Below are 20,433 nucleotides of genomic sequence, written 5' to 3' on the forward strand. Positions count from 1 at the left end.
TGGCAGGAGGGTGGTTAAGCACCTGGAGAAGGAGGAGGACAAGGCAGGAAGGGGGGAGAATAGGTCACACATTATTCCTGCTGAGGGTTTGGGGTTGTTGTTGTTGTTGTTTTGTTTTTTGTGCCATTCACCAAGCAAAATTGCACATCCGTCTCATTGCAGAATATGGCAAAAAAAAAAAATTGAGAAAAGAGTAAAAAAAAAAAAAAAAAAATCACATTCATGTAGCCAATATCATATTATAGTAATTATAAACAGATTCTCAGCGGTTCAAAATTCCATGTTGACGGCCCGTTTTTTAATACGCAGACTAGAAATCTTTCCACCGCGACGCCGCCACACAATAGCAATTAACACAGTGGTCAGTCTGAGGTGGAACAAATGGTCAAGAACAAAGCACGGAAATAAAGTTGCATTTCTCATGTATCCTGGATTCATTTCACAAAATAATACTGCGTGTTTTTTTTTTTGGTGTTTTTCTTTTCTTTTTAAATAATGATTTTGGTCTTTTCCTGTCACTGCGCTGTAACATCAGTTGACACGACGGTTTGGTCCGACTGCAGACGCGACACGACCGTCATCATCAGTCATAAATCTCCACATTATTATTTAAAAAAGGAAAAAAAAAAAAAAAGAAAGAAAAAAGATCAAGCTGATTATTAACGCAGATTGATTTGTATTCGTGCCCAGAATCGTTTTTTTTTTTTTTTTTTCATTCGCAGTCGTGCGTCAAACCAACTCATTGTCTCTCCAGCGTTCGCGTTAAATGGCCAGCACGACAATAGTCGCGAGTCTTTTTGTATGTAAACGACTTAAACTGTCACAACACAACAGAGACACACGTCGACGACAACCAATTTCAATATGAATTTCAGGTTTTGTTTTTTTTTAAGCTCTCACCTCCTTTTTCTCGCCAGTCCGAGCGGAGAACACGCAGATGCCATTTCGTGCACACACAAAAAAAGCTCGTTTTTCGTTTCAACGAAAAAAAAAAAAAAAAAAAAAAAAAAAAAAAACGATATGAAAAATCAAAAGGCACAATTCGATCCAAGCCACGGGTTTTGTTTTTGTTTTTTGTTTTTTGTTTTGTTTTGTTTTATGAAATTGATATTCCAGTCGTGAAAGCGACGTGAGGAGGACGCTGGAGGACGGCACGCACGGGGAAGTCATGCGTAAAGCCGGTGGCCACGGCTGATTTATTTAACCCTGCGGTCCGTGAGTGGTCCACCCAAATTGGTATTCATACGCGGGGGGACAATTGCCTCGATTTCCCCACATTTTGTGTTCTCCAACCCTTTGGGTTCGATGTGGGTGTCAGTCGGAGAGGAAAAGCAGGCGAGATGGATTCGCCCTTGTGTGGCGTGAGCGTGGTTCTCCTGAGTGGCAGTGGCGGAATGCAGAGGAGCAGAAATTTGGGCTGCACACTGCCGTATGCAGCCCATTTTCTTCTCCATTATTTTCGATAAACAATTTTCAATTTGCACATAACGGGAATAAACGGATCAGCCCCGCCTAAGAAACAACGCGGCCTCGGAAATACTACTCTGCCTTTATTTCTTGGTGAATGGGAATTTAATTGTTCAAATTTCGATTTGTTAATGAAAATGGAAAAAAAAAAAAAATCGCGCGATTTTTGTTGCATTCACGTAGGAAAAATATGAATGGGACGATTACGAACTACTTAATACTGTGTGTATTTCCCGCTGATATTCGTTTTGAACTGGTTGGATAATTTAATCAAGCACGAAGCACGAAGCTTCCCTTCCCCACTCCTGTGGAAATAAATGTCGAAATAGAAATTTGTAGTTTAATTTACAATTTGCAAGTCTATTCACTATAACTGTTGTTATATACATATTGCTTTTATTTCAAGAATATGCGTTTAAACGTAAAGTTAGGGGGAAAAAATAGTTTTTCTTTTAATACAAAAAAGAGGAAAAAAAGACGCAGTGCACATGCAGTTGCAGCAACACGTCCACGTCCGCCCCCCCTCCCTCCCCCCGCGGTATTTAGCGATCTGACAGCGATCCACAGCCACCATTCCTCCTTTAAGCAGGTAAAAGTCTAAGCAGGAATAAGTATTTTATAAATACCAGGATAAATCTCATATAAAAGATTGAGTGACACTCACCTGGGGTCCCGCTGAAGGGGTGCGGTGAAACTCGCGACGCGTAAAAAAGAAAGAAAGAGAGAAAGGAGCCCAGATTATTTCATGTAGAGATGATCTGCGGATGCTCTCTTTCCTCCCCCTCACCTCTTTCTCTTCAGCCTGTGACCAACATCAGTGATCATTAAAAAAAAAAAAAAAAAAAAAAAAAAAAAAAAAAATCAAAGTGAAAAAATGAAAACGCACAAATAAACAAAAACGGCGGCTCTTTGTTCGGTTGCGTGACTTTTGCGTGCTTCTATACGGCGGCGGCGGCGGCGGCGGCGGCGGCACTTGGCGCTAATGTACTTTGAGTGAATGTTTTCAGCTCCACGGTCAGCGCAACTTTATTGTATATACCCCTCGCCGGACCACGTGACCAACATCACCACCACATCACTCCCCCCTCCCCCCAGCTGCAGGCAGTGCTGACGTCACAGCCCATTGATAAGAATGTTGGTGTGGAGATGGCTCTGTGAGTCTAGGCTGGCCCCAGCTGATGAATGAACGGAAATAGCATGAATGAAATAGTACTTTTCCTCAATGAAAGAGGGGAAATTGTGGAGATAAAGCGGGTGCGCATGCAGCCATCTTCCCGTTCTCTTATTAAAGGCATGATGACACTTCCCCTCAACCCCCCCACCCCACCCCACCCCCCACCCATCCACCCCCTTCCCCCCTACTCCACCTTGGTCCTTCCTCCCTTCCCTCCTCAACGGCTTGTTGCAGCTCCAGGGGGCTGCTGGTGCTGCTGGTGCTGCTGGAGGTGGTGGTGGTGGGGGGGGGGTGATACCAACAGAGCGACCCCGTCCACCGGTTGTCAGTTAGGGGCCATTTGATGATGTGCCTCTGCGAATCGATGACCTGAATGTGCAGCCTCTGACGGGAGAGTGGCGCTCACTCCGGGGGCCGCTCGCTCTCCGCCAGCGTCTGCTTGTCAGGCTTTTGTGTGCGGGTCGCCCCGGTGCTCCGACGCAGCGTGGCCGGACCGTGCTTTACTGTTCAATTTCTGCCCAATTTCATGGGATTGCACAATTTCCCACCCGCCGTTTCGCATTATTTCTGGCCGCTCTCCATTTGTCGGCGGCGCTCGGCGTTCCCTCAGCACGGGACCCCTCATTACCGCCCTCCTCCCCGTTGTACACAACACAAGAGAATAATCACGCGCCTGAACCTGCGACACAATGCAAAGATGCATCAGGCGTGAGAAGAGTAGTAGTCGGCTGGAACTCTTAATGTATAGTTCAACCCTCAATGTGGACGTCATCCCACCTGTTCTCCATTGAAGCTCTTGTGATGTTTCCCAATCCACACAAGCGCTCTCCAGCCCTGCAGTGGGGGAGTGGCGCCAATGCCGAACCTCTGACTGAAGTCTGCCGCGTGTCGTGTGCTGTGTGGATGCGTGAATGACACCCAACAAGCTGCAAGGACACATTTATCTTCGGCTGTTCTGCATTGAAGCTAATGGGTTTGCAGCAGGAGTGTCCGTCAAGTGATTCACCTCTGTGAAGCTGCAGAATGGTGGCGTGGATTGGGAGACGTCGCCAAGGCCCCCGAATGTTCAACGGTGGTTGATATCAAACGAGGGGAAGACTTGAACGAAGCGTGTGTTTGTTTCATCGTTGACGTTGTAAAACTGGTGCAAGACTGCTAAAAGGCGGTTGGCATCGGATCAGCAAACGGACGCAGGCTTCTCCCCAGTCATTAGTTCCTGACTCCCTCTGACACGGCTTATCACTGCCAAAGCGCAACCACAACTTCCAGCAGCCCCGCGGTGGAGACGCAGCAGCGTGGAATTGCCACACTGCCGCCTGCAGGTTGAAGTCGGATAAGAATCGAGCTCGGTGGAGCAAACTGCTCAGTGCTGCCGGGGAGGCGGGTGGGGGGGAGGGGGGGTGCTTTGTTGTGCGTCACCCACACGTGTGGATTTGTCCCTTCCCTCTGCTCCAAGAGAAAAACATTTTGTTTCACTGCGTCTTGTCAGGTCTGCCGTGTCGCTGCGTTAAGGTTGGAGGTCAAGTAAAGATCGAGTTCTCGGCCTGATTGGCAGCTTTTGCCGACGTGCCGAGCGGCGTCGGCGTTACATGTTCTGCAACAATCGGCAGATGGGTTTATTAGCGGGGGTGAAATCTCTGACCTTGTGTTGCCTTTTGAAATTCTGCTGTCAAGTCGTCGACCGGTCAAGACAGGACGGTCCATTCGGCAGAGGCTCTCGGCGATTCGCTCTTTTGAAGCTTTTCCTTTGCGCGGCTGCGCTCCAGCTGCTCCGCCTGCGTTAAGCCATTGGCAGACAGTGATTTCAGTATTATCAGCAACGCTCCGGGGTTAATTACATATTAGCCGCAGACGTCAGAGTCACACGAGGCCGGCTTTATTAGGCGATTATGTATGACCTGCTTGGAAATGTCACGCTCCGCTGATGTGAACGCGAGATCTCTGATACTTCTTATCTGATGAGAGGGAAGCAGAATGCGCCGTCCCAACCAGAAATATCATTCCCGGCTCTTTGATGTCACATATTTTAACGGACGGACGGGGGGGGGGGGCTTATCGCAGATGCAAAAAATAGAAATCCAAACAGCGGCTGGCTCACGCCGCAGCTCTGATGCAGCGCTGCGTGGCGGGGAACCTGCGTCTCGCTCGCCCGCTACCTGGAAACCCCAGATGGAGCTTTGTTTGCCTTCCCGCGGAGGCTTTGTGAGGGATCACGCGCCTTGCGCGGCGCAGACGGAGATGTATCGCTCGTAGCAAAGAAAGTTGTCATTTGTTTGCGAAAAAAGGCTGGAGGCGCCGCCGCGACCCCTGTTTGATTAGATTCAGCGCCGGAGAGGAGAGCGAGCGCCCGCCCGCCCACCCGCCCACCCGCTGCCGGAATAAGTGGCGCCAGCGAGGCCAGTCAAGCCGCCGTCTTCTCTCTCTCTCTCTCTCTCTCTCTCTCTGTGCGTTTGTGCGTCCCTTTGTTGAAACAGTTGATGGCGGCGGCAGCAGCAGCAGCAGCAGCAGCAGCAGCAGCCTCCAAGAGGTAAGCATTGAGCCGGAGGGCAGATGCTGATATAACGTCCTGGCATTATCAACTGCCACTCAGCATTAGTCGGCCGCCTTACCCTCACTCCGTGTCCGCACCCCCGCACTGACTCACACGCTGCCGCCTGCTCGGCCACTCACATAGATTAACACCGGTACACCCTGCTCGAGTTTAATGGAACACACAACATAACACACACACACGCACGCACGCACGCACTCACACACCTGTAATTGTTCCATTTCTACCTCCCTTGCCCACAGCGTGCTCCAAGGTTGGGGTTTGCTGTTACCAACCACTTCCTTCCCCCATGCATCAGCGGCTGAGAGGGTGCCTTGTGGTTTTTTTGGGGTTTGGGGGGAGAAAGCATTTCCGACCCCAAATGATGTGAAGCCGGGGATCTCTTGGCAACTGCACCACCAACACAGCCGCACTTCCAGCGGAAAGGGTCGCTACCTGGAAGTGGTAAAAGAGGGCTTATGATTAGCGGAAGCTTTTGTCCGCCCACGCCACTTTGTCGGGGAGGACATGTAATTGCACCGTGAGGTTCCCTACAACACAATGTACAGCTGCTGCCCGATGATGTGCGCACGGCCCCAGCGCCCACACTGTAATATAAAGTTGTGTCTGAGTTCTTTTCATTTCCTTTCCTTTTCTTTTTTGTTCTATATACCAAAAGAACAAGTAGCTGCGGCTGTTATGACGTCTATGGAGAGAGACGACTTCATGTAAAAAGGGAAGAATGTGACTGAGGATAACTGAACTGTAAACTGTAAACTGGGAAACCCAGGCTGCATTTGCAACGATTGTGTTTTTCAAACATCAAGGTGGTGTCTGTGATTCTCGGTGAATTCCCTGGAAATGGGAAAAGTCAACCTTTTGGCAACACCTTGTTCTGGAGATCAGCCCTTTGTGATGTCACAAGGGCAGCAGACACCTGATTGGTACGTACCTCCAGCCGGGTGTGAGTTTTCTCATGTCGTCTCGCCTTGTTTTCAGCCACCTCCAAACAAGTGCACGGTCCGCCAAGGTGCCAGTCCTTGGGGAGGGCTGTAAACAGAGGGCTAACTGTGCTGTTTTGTGGAGAAACAAAATGACGTCTTCTTGTTTTTTGACTGATTCTACGAGGCCACCCCACTGGAGTTTGGAAATAGGAATAACATGCGACCTTCAACACTGTGCACATGCAATCCATTTTTTTAATTTGCATGAAATGACAGCACGAGGAAGTTGTTTAGAACTTTTTCCCCCTGAATGACCAACAGCACACCTCATTTCCACAATCAAAGTATTGCATGTTCGCTCTGTAATGTCTTTTGCTTTATAATTAAGCTATAAAGTCTATTATGGCTTGCCGTAACTCTGAATTAGTGCGCCGTTCACTCTAAATGTTCTTACTTACCATTAGCCGGTGTGCGTGTCCAACCCCCACTGAAAAAATCGTCACAAGCAGGAGTTGATATTTTATACGTGCAAAAATAAAACGTTTAGGCGCACGTCACTCGCTGAACAAACGCCAGCTGAATCCCGAAACATTAAAACTAATTATGCATCGTTTAACTCCGACAGTGTTATTCTAATTAATTTTTTCATGTGGCACTTAATCAAGTAATAATAATAAAAAAAAGTGAGTAAGAAGTGTACCAAAACAGACCTACATCACCATGGTGCAGCGTAACGCTGCACTTGAGTTCAATTACAAGAGTAACTCTTGTAATTGAACTCAAGTGCAACGATGAAATATCCAAAATGAGATTAAGGAAGGTGGATAATAATATAACGCCGATTGATGGACGCTCCGGCTGCAAACGCCTTCCGTCTCCTCGACTTTCCACACAGCGCGGCAAGCACGTCCCATTCTTCAAGTTGGCCAGCGCCGTCCCCTATGAGAGTAATACGCTCTGGCTCCCACCTCCGCCTCCATAAATATTGTGCAAAGCCTAAATCTGCTGGGCAGCGCCCATGATGTGATGGGAACACAGCATCTGCAAAATGGCAAACACCATGAATCAGACCCACCCGCAGAAGTTATGGCGGCGTCGTTTGCTCACCGTCCCAACCCGGGGAATTATTCCCCCCCCCCCACCCCCGCCCCTCTATTGAATGTGAGCTGTAAAATGCAAACTGCAACCTTTGAGAAAGCGGTGGCGTCAGTGACGGATGGCGCCCGAGGCCCCGGAGCAGCCGATGAATTTGTGCTTGATGAGCCGACTCATATCGGGGCGCGCGACATCGGCGCTCGCCATCAATCTCCTCCCCCCTCTCCGCCTCCCCCAGACCTCCCCTTCCTGTAGACATCTGGCACACGCATCAGCAAATACACCCTGAGAGTGAATGGAAGCCAGCCCCAGCAACATAGGAGCGCGCACGTTTGCGGAGGCAGCGCTGCACTTTAGTGGGGCCTCAAGACAAGACACTTGGCTCGCAGCCAGCTGCCCCCTAATGTACTACAGTGGAGCCTTGCGTGGGTTTTTATTAGAGTAATAGCTTGAATCTACATCATTTATTACGGCCGCACCGGGGAGCACAGATGGGCGAAAGCACAGCACGGCGGCGTAAAGAGACTGAGAAACTGCCCTTCTGCACGTCGACGGTGCAAAATGAAGCCAGACTTTGTGTTTACAAGCCCCTTGATGGCGCCGTTACAAAAGCATGACGCGTGTTGTCAGGTGCGCAAGCTGGTGTTTGTGTCGCAGCATGGCAGAACTCCGCCTCCAGATGCCGTCACTTCTTGATTTTTGGGGGAAATAACACTAAAGCGTTTGAAAATCCTCTCCAAATTGCCCCCCCCTCCCCCTCCCCCTACACCACCCCCAACATCATCATTTGTCAGCTTAAAGGGATATTCACCCATTTACTACACCCATTCACTGCTCTCTCAGACGCCGACTCCTTTTTAATCCGTGTCACCGTATTTGAGTTCCACAGTTTTTCGAGGCCTGTCGGGAGGCTGCTCCGGTCAAGGACTCCAACGTACATTTAAAAAGAAACCAACCAACGCATCAAGTGCAAAAACGTGCGTCCTCCCCAGCAACGCTCCAGTCCAATATTTCGTCTCAAGATGCTAAAGGCAACACCCTGCGTTTTAGCCAACGCATGGACAGCAGCAGCCTCCTGGCCAGCAGCCATGTTCAGAAAAGTTCATGCTAGTCTGCTCGGCTGCTACCTGGAAGTAGTGGCGATGCTCCATTCAGATCAGGATGGAGGTGAATAGGTCAAATGTTCAGTAAAACTATCCCTTTAAGTGAGCAGTTTCTTGGCAAAGTTTTGTGTGTGTGCGTGTGTGTGTGTGTGTGTGTGTGTGTGTGTGTGTGTGTGTGTGTTTACATTACTGCGACAGTTGAGCTGCCTCGCCACTCAAAGGTTTCTGAATCGATAGCAAACAACATTCGCAGCCGCTTCCTATCAAAACTGAACAGCCTCTCTGGTGCACAGGGATCGTTGGGCCTTCGGTGATCTTCGCTGAAGGAACCACACCTGGCGCACGCGCACTGTTCCTCGTGAGCCGCACGTGCGCACAATTTACTTTAAGGGAGAGGCAGCGAGGAGTCCTCCAAAACTCCTTGTTAAAGTGAAAACTGTTATCGGTTATCAGCGCTCCACCCAACTGGAGGGAAAGTAATTTGAAAGCTGTTTGAAACGTGGTAATTTGCTGGTGTGACTCATCGCCAACACCTACAGCAACGAAACCTCTGATCCTTTCCAAGGAAGAATGGGATAGCACAGCAGCGCGGCTGCTTGCGTGTGTGTGTGTGTGCGTGTGTGTGCGTGTGTGTGCGTGTGTGTGTAGGACAAAAAAAAAAAACAAGCTGCTGTTTGAGGTTTAAAGATAAGCTTTGGAGCATATGGCTTCCATCTTATCATTCTGGACTGTACTCTCCTCATCCCTGCCCTGTGCTCCAGGCTCACTCTCACCACGGTCAAACAGCAATAAATGTTCCATTACTCTCAGACTTTATGTTGTTGCACAAATTATTTGGATATTACGTCTCTGGGTCATTGGGAAGGTTTGATAAACTCAATGTAAAAATGCCAACATTTTTGGGGGGGATATTCTTCAACCCCAGTCCAGTTAACACAACTGTAATGACAATCTGATGGTGCCGCAGCAAAATAGGGCACACTCGCTTGGGGTGTCAGGGCGAGGGGAAATTATCATGATTAATGTCGGGTTTTACACCTCGACAGGAATGTAATCAGTCTCTCACTTGTTAATCATTATCTCCCCCCTGATTAAGTTTGGCTCCAGATTTAAAATAAGATATCAAGCGCTGGCGCGCCGGCTGAAGATCCTCTTGCATCGATCCATTTACAAAACAATCCATCAAACGATTATCTGCAATTACGTGAGTTAGACATATGAAGATCTCATATGGGCAATAAAAAAAAAAAATGGGCAGTGATAACGAAAATGATTTCCTCGTTCATATTAAGAGGGTGAGCAAAGCTTAAAAGGGCAGTGTAGCGACATTTAGAGTGAGCAGATGGACAGATTGCTCATTAAAGGCCCTATTTTATGTTTAATTCACTTGACGTGCTGTTGCCGGTCAGCAGCCAGAAATGAGAAAAACCCCATTCTTTCATTTTTATTTTTTGCTTGTTTTTTTGCAAGTGTGGCAAAAGACACAGTTATGGAAATTGTCCCTTTATGGTGTCACACTTTCACCGCTGCGTGTCTGCTGACATGGCTCTCAACGTCATCACGTAAATTAGCGCGTTGACGCAGGTCTGACTTTCCCACTGCGAACCGATCGGAGCCGAGCTGATTAAAGCCGATTTGAACCGGGTCGCTTGCCGAGTTAATTGACGCGGGTCGGTGAGCCTTTCCCACCAAAATGCCAACTGTTGGTGGGTTTAAACCGTTTTTTTTGGCCAGTAGGAAAGGGGCTTTGTTTTTGTCGTCTTCCAAACGGTCCAACAAAGAATCAGTTTGAAGATGAAGCAAAAATCTTTTTTTTTTTTTTTTTTTGCAGAAGGCTGTAAACACAGGGCTAAATATTTCTAGAGGTCTGTGGAGTTTTGGACCTACTGTTCCACTGGAGTTGAGGATGAAAAATAAAGTTCAGAAAATGGGTACCCAAGGAACTTTTAAACATCCAAACTCAGATCTTGTTCAATATGTTGTAAACTGTCGGTCGGTTATTGAGGCTAAACCTGAAATGTGGACGGAGATCGGCGTGTATTTAAAAAGAAAAGGTCAGTGTAAAGTGTCCATTAACCACAGTGGCAAAATGTGAAATACTCTAAAATGGTCTGTCATGTCTCCACAGTGTAATTCTGAATATAATTAGCCCCTGGGTAACCAAGGTTGAAAACCAGGATTAATTAATGTTAATGTCTATTGAGCGGAAAGTACAACATTTGCATAGTGCGCCACCATGTAAAAATAAGAAATAACTGACGCGTGGAGAATCAGGTCAGATTCTCTACGTCAGTGTTTGGCCAATTTCTCCTGATTGCATGTAAGACATCACTGCATAATGCAAGTCATGGAAAGAAAAACATAATAATAACATTAGGGACATGTGCTGATTTAATCTGTTTTTTGTTGTTGTTGTTGTTGTTGTTTTTTGTTTCTGTAATTGAGCTTTGCATGTTTATGAGTCCCGTTCAACAAAAATACTGTCAACTTGTTTTGATACGACTCATGCAACTGATTTGGTTGGTGTGACGTTGCTTCACTTTAAACTCAGAATCAGCTTTTAGATGCATCATCATCATCATCGTCGTTGTTGTTGTTGTTGTTGTTACCAGTTGTAATTGGAATCTAACATTCTTCTTCTCTCCGTGGCTTCGGAAAATCCCATTATATCATATTAATCAGGTAGTGACTAAAATCAGTTCCATTTGTTCAACATGGCGTTCCAACAAAGACTGCTTGTCGTCTCCCAACATGTTGGACTGACCGGGGCAGCAGTCCAGGAAAGGAAATAACAGCTGTAGTGTAATATAATGGAAAGGTGAATTCATTCATACTGTATTTGTTAGGTTGAATATTAAACAGAAACATAGTCCTCTGAGAAACTTTGGAAATTGAGTAATGTTGTATTCTCAAGTGACCCATTCTTCACCTGTGATTATTGATTTTTTAGTGTTGGCACAACTAGTTTCACTTCGAAACGAGATCCATGTTCTGAGAGTCTGCACAAGGAGAATTTTGCTCACACGTTGATCCTGTTAATTCGACCCCCCCTGACTCATACCAAGAGAAAGTCATCACTGAAGCCAGTGGGGGGGGGGGATCTGGGCTTGTAAATGTAAGAGGATTCGGGGAATAAAATACTGAATAAAAGCTTCTATCTAGCAAGCTTAGTATTCTCAAATTCCATTTCCCCGATAGCAGCGCACAATAAAAATTCCCTTTTCTTTATCTGTCACTTTGGCAAATCCGACCGTGAGACAATGCTGTGTTTTTATATGTACGCTAATGTCATAAACACAGGCCTTGGCTGTTGTTTCAACTCATCACCTCCACCTTTGTGGCGAAAGGCATCCTTTCATAATTTCACTTTTCCATTTCCCTTCTATCTCCTTCGATATTCCATCCCGAGGCTTATCTGCAGTTTGTGCTGGCGTTCCCGGGAGAACAGGAGACAGCGTTCGCAGGTGGAGGCTGGAGATGAGAAAAGGGAGACGTTCTAATCGTGAGTGCGTTGGAGGATTTACGCATTTTTGAATGTTTGTATTGTGAAAAGAGAACAGTGTTCTCTATTCAACAACAGAGTCCCCACCCCCCACCCCCTTCCCCCCGCTTTGTTGTCTAATAGACTGTGGAGAATCCAACAAAGCAAAAGAATGCCATGTCAGAATTGAACAAAACATGTAACCGATACATAAACCATGGTGCAGTAAACACCTTTCTGTGGAGAGATGAAGCGGGAGGACGCGAGTTTTACCCTAAAAATATGCAGTGATGGAAAAGATGAATGAGTGGTTTGGGCAGTAAGTCTGCAGTCACTGGGCATGAAAAGTGCCTTTGGTCAGCCCTTCTGTTCACAGTCATGATATATTCAAGCGCCTCCAGAGCCACTGTTGAAATTGAAACATTTTGTCTTGTGCCTGACTTGATGTGGATCTGCGGACACATTTGCGGCTAATAGAGCTGTTTCTTATTGAGCCTTAACAGCCACAATTGACATTTTCTCCCCAGAGTTGTGGATTTTCTTTACAATGTTCCAAAATTATGAATGAAAAGAATGTACGATGTTTTTAAAAAGCAGCGTTACATCCCCGAAATACTGATTTGAATTTGGAGAACTACGACGCGGAAGATTAGCAAGTGTTCCTATTTCAAGCACAATAAGTCACACGGTGATTTTTGGGAGGACAAAAAAAAAACCCAGAACAACACAGCCATGACTCAGGTTTGCACCCTGACCGCTTGGCAAGTTGTACTAATGCGATGCCATGGGAAGATAATCGTGCTGCACCACGTCAGCGCTGGGCAAGTCTGAATAGTTAGCAGCTATTTCACTGGTCCATAATGTTCCCAGAGGTCATGGTCTGGAAGACACAGAGTGCAGATTGGTATTCATTAGCTGGCGTGTGTTAAACAGCGACAGCAAAGAAAAAGAAAAACAACGACGAACCACTGCTGCTGCAGAGTGATAAGTGTGCAGATGGGGCTCAAAGGAAGCGTGACAAATTGTCCGACAAAGTGTGGTAAACAAAAAAAATACAAAAAAATAAAAAAATTACCTCCACCACAGTCGTGTGTCGGAGCGGCACGTCCACCAGTGAGGGATGGATGGCGCTTGAGATGAAGCCTCAGAGGGGAGAACTCTCCTTCAGTTGTGGAGAAAGATCTTCTGTCTGCTTCTTCTAGAGTCTCGAGGTTTCTTCTCTTTGCTTGCACAGCCGTGGGAGGACGCGCTATCAAGAAAAACAAAATCTACATAAATCACTGCAGGTGCACCCGACCATGCCGACCAGTGGACGACCGTGTCACTGCTTTCTGTTGAGCGATGAGCCACAACTCAATCTTCCACTTGAAGTTGATACAGTCAAGTGGATGGAATGAGCAGCGGTTGAAGACAACAGCGGTGGTGAAGTCCTGGACCCGCCCGCTAGTGATGGGCCATAACATTTTTCAAAACTTCGATACAATAATCAATTTTTTGGGGGTCAATATTGCGATATCGGGCGACACGGTGGCGCAGTAGTCAGCGCTGCTGCCTCACAGCAAGAAGGTCGTGGGTTCGATTCCAGGCCTGGGGCCTTTCTGTGTGGAGTTTGCGTGTTCTCCCTGTGTCTGCGTGGGTTCTCTCCGGGTTCTCCGGCTTCCTCCCACACTCCAAAAAACATGCATACGAGGTCAATTGAACACTCTAAATTGTCTGTAGGTGTGCATGTGAGTGTGAATGGTTGTGTGTTTCTCTATGTGGCCCTGCGATGAACTGGCGACTTGTCCAGGGTGTCCCCTGCCTTCGCCCTATGACAGCTGGGAGAGGCTCCAGCAGACCCCCGTGACCCTGAATAAGAATAAGTGGGTATAGAAGATGAATGAATGAATATTGCGATGTCGATATCGATACACTTTTCGGTTTGTGAGTTTTTCAATAAATAAAAAGTAAAAAAAAACACAAGACACATGTGGCGTTAATATATTTATTGCACGAAATGAAAGACAGTTGGAGAAAATGTTTAAAGTGCCATAAAATTTAAATGCGACTCATCAATGTGAAGTTTGTCAAGTTTACAAACCTCATGTGCTGTTAGGTGTGTGTGTGTGTGTGCAAGGAGGTTGCTGGTGCTGCTCCAGTGCAACACTCTCCCGCCGCATCAATCGCACCTTGCACTGTTTTTATCAACTGGTGAAAAGTAGCAGCAGACGACACTCCGTTTCTTTTTCTTTCGCCATTTCTCTGCTGCCGAGCGTGCGCACTGCGCAGCCGCAGTGGGCTTCGGTGTGTTACAGTTGTCGGAAGTAAGTCGCCACAGCAATGGTCAAAAATAAACCCATGTATCGATATTTTTTCTTTATCGATATCAAATTTGACTCTGCTTAGCGATCGACATACCGATGAAAATATGGATACGCACGTCACGAGCGCCCACACGGTGCAGGTTTAAAAACCAGACGCTGTGCTGCTCCAACCAGAGACCCACCGTGAAGATTTAGAGATGGTTCGGGTCCAGACAGCTCCTCCGATGGATGGATGCGGCCTTGCTCACCCATTTGTCTTCCTCCTCTTCCTTTTATCATCTTCCTCCTCCTCAAATCCATCAACGTACCCCGCTCCTGACTCATTCCTGCGCGGCTGCTATTATTCACTTGATTATTCACACTTGTGCTCCTCCTGCAGTGACATGTCAGAGAGTTCTCATTGGAGAAAGGTCTATCTGATCTGAGGCTGATCAGGCCTTTCCGAATATTTTGTCTCATTGCTAAAACAAAGTTGAAGCTTTGTCGCATGCAAGCAGTTTGAGGGTGGCAGGAAAGTCACAGTCTGTTAGAATAGCTGCTATCAAGAGAGTTTTGTAAGGTAAGTAAAGACTTGGCTTGATTCATTTCAGAGGTGTCCAGTGCAATGTAAAAACAAAATAAATCAACTTTTAATGTCAAAAAGTTGAGGCAATATTTTCAGAAGTGTTGACGGTGAGAAGGTGTAAATCTGATGGGTGAAAGCAGCAGATGAAGACGTCACGTTTATGTTGCGAGAAAAGAGGCCGTGTCTCTTTTCTGAAGTCTCAGTATGTGACATTGAAAGTGATCTGCCGGCAAGAAATGAAACAGAACAAAAATGAATGTGTGTGTTTTAGTAAAAAAAAGAAAAAAAGATCGCTGCATATAATATGTGATGTATAAAGATATCACGATTAAGGAAGAATTGTAACTGACGACTCGAAAGAGGAAAACTGAAAGACAAACAGCTCACATTAAAGAACAGCAGTATTCACCTGCTTACAAAAAAAACAACCAACTCCCCACTTTGTTTATTTATTTTGTTATTTATTTATTTGTTGGTGAAGGTCAACAGATGATGTCAGACCTGCAGCAACATGAGCAGCAGTGGACCACCGGGGGCGAGGTTGCAGTCTGCAGACTGGCCACAAAGGTCTCAGTTCAGCGCCCAGCTGCGGCCGTCATCTGGGATGAAGGTGAGGAGAGCTGTGATTGGTGCAGACAAGCTCTCGGGGAAAAAAAAATGCATCAATAAATGGCGCGACCGAGCGTGAAGAGTGCATTCCCCTAAAACCGGGTTAGCTTCTCCTTCGTAAACTTGCTCTAAGCCTCATTTTGAAGACGAGTCGGGTGGAATTTGCTCCACTAATCCCATTAGAGACGGCCAACACAAAGGCCGTCTGCGCCGTCTGCAGACGCGTCACGTAAGCCGCCGCCAGACGAGTCTGCACTCCCACATCATCACGGGTGGGTTTGCATCCCTCAAAAGTCAACTTTCCAAAAGAGGCGACTGTTGGAAATGTTTGAAATGGATGAGGTGTGCCGAGTGGAGTGGAATCTGAGAGCCACAACACGCTGAGTCACTCGCCCACTGCCAGGCGTGGCCTTTTATTTATCTGTTTATTTGAAATACTAGTGAGAGTCTGCAACAGAGAGCTGGTGTTGAAGCTGCAGAGGGTTTCCTTTTGAATTAGAGCCACGTTTGCCCTTAGAGCAGGGCTGTCAACTGAGGCGGGCCAGCAGTTCTAGTAGTGATTTTGTATTGGTCTTGCGAGCCAAATATAATCACACCGTGGGCCAAATTTGGCCCGTGGGCCAGAATTTGAAACCTATGCCTTAAAGCCTTTCATGTCTGGGAGGATGTGGGTTCGATTCCCCGGCCGAGTCATACCAAGCACTCTACAATGGTGCCCATTGCCTCTCTCACCACTCTGCTGTTCATTGCTGCTGCTCACTGCTCTGCTGTTCACTGCTCTGCTGTTCACCACTCTGCTGTTCACTGCTGCTGTTCACCCCTCTGCTGTTCACTGCTCTGCTGTTCACCGCTGCTGTTCACCACACTGCTGTTCACTGCTGCTGTTCACCGCTCTGCTGCTCACTGCTGCTGTTCACCCCTCTGCTGTTCACCGCTGCTGTTCACTGCTCTGCTGTTCACTGCTGCTGTTCGCCACTCTGCTGCTCACTGCTGCTGTTCACCCCTCTGCTGTTCACCGCTGCTGTTCACTGCTCTGCTGTTCACTGCTGCTGTTCACCCCTCTGCTGTTCACCGCTGCTGTTCACCGCTGCTGTTCACTGCTGCTGTTCGCCACTCTGCTGTTCACCACTCTGCTGTTCACTGCTGCTGTTCGCCACTCTGCTGTTCACCGCTGCTGTTCACCACTCTGCTGTTCACCACTCTGCTGTTCACCACTCTGCTGTTCCCTGCTGCTGTTCACTGCTGCTGTTTGCCACTCTGCTGTTCACTGCTGCTGTTCACTGCTGCTGTTCACTTCTGCTGTTCACTGCTCTGCTGTTCACTGCTGCTGTTCACTGCTGCTGTTCACCCCTCTGCTGTTCACTGCTGCTGCTCACCACTCTGCTGTTCGCCACTCTGCTGTTCACCGCTGCTGTTCACCACTCTGCTGTTCACCACTCTGCTGTTCACCACTCTGCTGTTCCCTGCTGCTGTTCACTGCTGCTGTTCGCCACTCTGCTGTTCACTGCTGCTGTTCACTGCTCTGCTGTTCACTGCTGCTGTTCACCCCTCTGCTGTTCACTGCTGCTGCTCACCACTCTGCTGTTCACCACTCTGCTGTTCACCACTGCTGTTCACCACTCTGCTGTTCACCACTGCTGTTCACCACTCTGCTGCTCACCGCTGCTGTTCACCACTCTGCTGTTCACCACTGCTGTTCACCGCACTGCTGTTCACCGCTCTGCTGTTCACCGCTGCTGTTCACCGCTCTGCTGTTCATCACTGCTGTTCACTACTGCTGTTCACCACTCTGCTGTTCACTGCTCTGCTGTTCATCACTGCTGTTCACCACTACTGTTCACCTCTGCTGTTCACCACTGCTGTTCACCACTCTGCTGTTCACCACTCTGCTGTTCCCTGCTGCTGTTCACTGCTGCTGTTCGCCACTCTGCTGTTCACTGCTGCTGTTCACTGCTCTGCTGTTCACTGCTGCTGTTCACCCCTCTGCTGTTCACTGCTGCTGCTCACCACTCTGCTGTTCACCACTCTGCTGTTCACCACTGCTGTTCACCACTCTGCTGCTCAGCGCTGCTGTTCACCACTCTGCTGTTCACCACTGCTGTTCACCGCACTGCTGTTCACCGCTCTGCTGTTCACCGCTGCTGTTCACCGCTCTGCTGTTCATCACTGCTGTTCACTACTGCTGTTCACCACTCTGCTGTTCACTGCTCTGCTGTTCATCACTGCTGTTCACCACTACTGTTCACCTCTGCTGTTCACCACTGCTGTTCACCACTCTGCTTTTCACTGCTGTTCACCGCTGCTGTTCACCACTCTGCTGTTCACCACTCTGCTGTTCACCACTCTGCTGTTCCCTGCTGCTGTTCACTGCTGCTGTTCGCCACTCTGCTGTTCACTGCTGCTGTTCACTGCTCTGCTGTTCACTGCTGCTGTTCACTGCTCTGCTGTTCACTGCTGCTGTTCACTGCTGCTGTTCACCCCTCTGCTGTTCACTGCTGCTGCTCACCACTCTGCTGTTCACCACTCTGCTGTTCACCACTGCTGTTCACCACTCTGCTGCTCACCGCTGCTGTTCACCACTCTGCTGTTCACCACTGCTGTTCACTGCACTGCTGTTCACCGCTGCTGTTCACCGCTATGCTGTTCACCGCTCTGCTGTTCATCACTGCTGTTCACCACTGCTGTTCACCACTCTGCTGTTCACTGCTCTGCTGTTCATCACTGCTGTTCACCACTACTGTTCACCTCTGCTGTTCACCACTCTGCTTTTCACTGCTGTTCACCACTGCTGTTCACCACTCTGCTTTTCACTGCTGTTCACCGCTGCTGATCACTGCTCTCTCAGGTGATGATGGGACAAATTTCAGTGGGACTTAACTTTCACTTTAACTGACATGGAGAGTGTGTTCATGAAAACAAACAAACAGACAAATGCATAAATTAAAACAAGCCCTACTTTTGCTTTTACTCCTGCTGGAAAAAGTACAATGAGATGTCCACCGTGTGCATGCTATGGGACAGCACGTGTGCGACAAGATAATAAATAATACATAGACTTTTGGGGGAATAAACCTCTCCACAATCAGTCCTCGTGGCTCCATAGAGAGCACACAGCTTACCGTCTGTGAGCCGAATGGCATGAATTATCGCCGTCAGCTCAGAGGATAATAGTGCATGATCCCCTCCGTCTGAAACAACCAGAGCACAAGACACACACACACGGACACACGGACAAACTATTGCACTCAAAATATAATATTTCATCATACGGCTTGGCTGAATTATTTCTGAAGCTTCTCCAGGGGGATAAAAAAAAATGAAAAACATCCTCCAGGAACAGAAGCATATTGGCATCATCTGCTTAGTCACATGTTTTGTGTAACTAATTGGATAACCACACCAAGTAAAGCACGAAATTGCCCTCCCACCCCCACCCCCCACCCTCTTCTCCCTCTCCATCCATCCCTCCTGCAGCAGTGGGTGCAACCCTCTCTGCAGGGCGTTGGTGGGACACAGAGGCACACACGCTTCCATGAGTCATACACTTAATATGCTCTCCCTTCCTACTCATATCATAAACACTCGCAGCAAGATGGAAATGAAACAACCCCCTCCAACACCACCACCACCCATTCCCCTCTTTGGCCACGTTGGAGACCTCGTCAGACGGCGTCGAGCACGGAGAGATCCTCTCCTCTCTCCATCCCTGTTGGAGGGTTTCTCACCCCGACTCTCCACCACCCCAACGCCCACCCCTCCCCCCACCCACACGGCCCCACTCTGTCTGCTTTCACCTGATGTGACACTCCAAAATAAATATGCTGCTTTTAACCTCACCGCCCGTCCCGACGCAACCGCACCCGAGTTGTGCTGGGCTCACGGGGGAGGGGGGCTGATATGAGATTTGAGCATGAGTCAGAAAGTGATGCAGGATGCCAGGTGGCAAATCACGTGAGCTCTCTCCCGCTCTGCACCCCCCCCTCCCCCGGCCCCCTCCTCTTACTTTCTCATTTCCTTGCACTGTCACTGCTGCTCTTTCCCCAGTTCCCACCCTCAGTTATTGATTTTTCTTTACTATTTCTCTTATCAGGACTCTCAACCATCATCTTTTTCCCCTCCCCTCACGGTGCCACCTTGTGTTTCTCCCTTGTGCCCACAACTGTGGCCAAACGTAGCACCCCGTTGGGTCACCTGGTGGGCGTGGAGAGGCTAACAGGGGAGATGAGAAGGGGAGAGAATGCGCCGGATGTGTGGTGGTGTGTGTGTGTGTGTGTGTAGCTGAGGGAAGCTGAGCAGCAGATGTGAGGAGATAGAGACAGCAGCGACGCCTCGGATCGAGGTGGAAATCATCGAGCACAACATCTCAAGTCAAGTAGTGCGTGCGTGCGTGCGTGAACGAGCGACTGTCGTGCGCGCTTCGATGGTAATAATTTAAAAAAAAAGAAAAGAAAAAAAGGCGGGGTGGGGTGAGTGTCGGATATAGGAATGTAAAGCGCGAGGCAGAGCTGTGTAGAGGTGGATGGATGGAGGGGAGGCGGGGATGGAGGGATGGAGGGATGGGAGGCGGGGTGGTGATCCTGGGGGCCTGATGACTCATGGCTGTGCTGCGGCTCGTGCGTCACCGGCGCTGGCTGGAGGAGGAGATAGTGGAGAGGTCTACGCATTTAATTACAGCCTTCCAATTTAGACACACTGTATACACACGGGCGCACGCTCGCTCGCACGCACGCGCGCAAGAAGAACCATATCTCGTATGAAGGTCTCAAAAAAGTGCGCTACGGTTTGCAGCTCTGCAATCTGAACGGAAACGCGTTGCCCCCCCCCCGACCCCTCCCCCTCCTACTTGTCGTTATTCATCTTCTCCGTCTGCCATTGACGGCATCGGGGGTGGGGGGGGGGGGGAGACGATCGTGGTCACAGCTGGGCGTGTGGAGCGTGCGCGGTCTTTGCGCGCAGCCGTCCCATCCCAGACAGCGCTGCGGGCGCACAACCTATCGTGCACCCACCCACACCTAAGAGAAAGGAGGAGGAAAAATTAAAATACCAAAATCGTATCCTTTGAGAAATACTGCACCGAGCGGCTTGTGACCGGAATATGAAGTAGAGGCACGCACGCACGCACGCAGGGAGACGTAACAAGAGGAGGGACGTGTCGAGGCAGT

This window comes from Nelusetta ayraudi, unplaced genomic scaffold (assembly GCF_046127955.1).
Source record: "Nelusetta ayraudi isolate G7.1 ecotype Tasmania unplaced genomic scaffold, CSIRO-AGI_Nayr_v1 ptg000033l, whole genome shotgun sequence".
Classification (NCBI taxonomy): domain Eukaryota; kingdom Metazoa; phylum Chordata; class Actinopteri; order Tetraodontiformes; family Monacanthidae; genus Nelusetta; species Nelusetta ayraudi.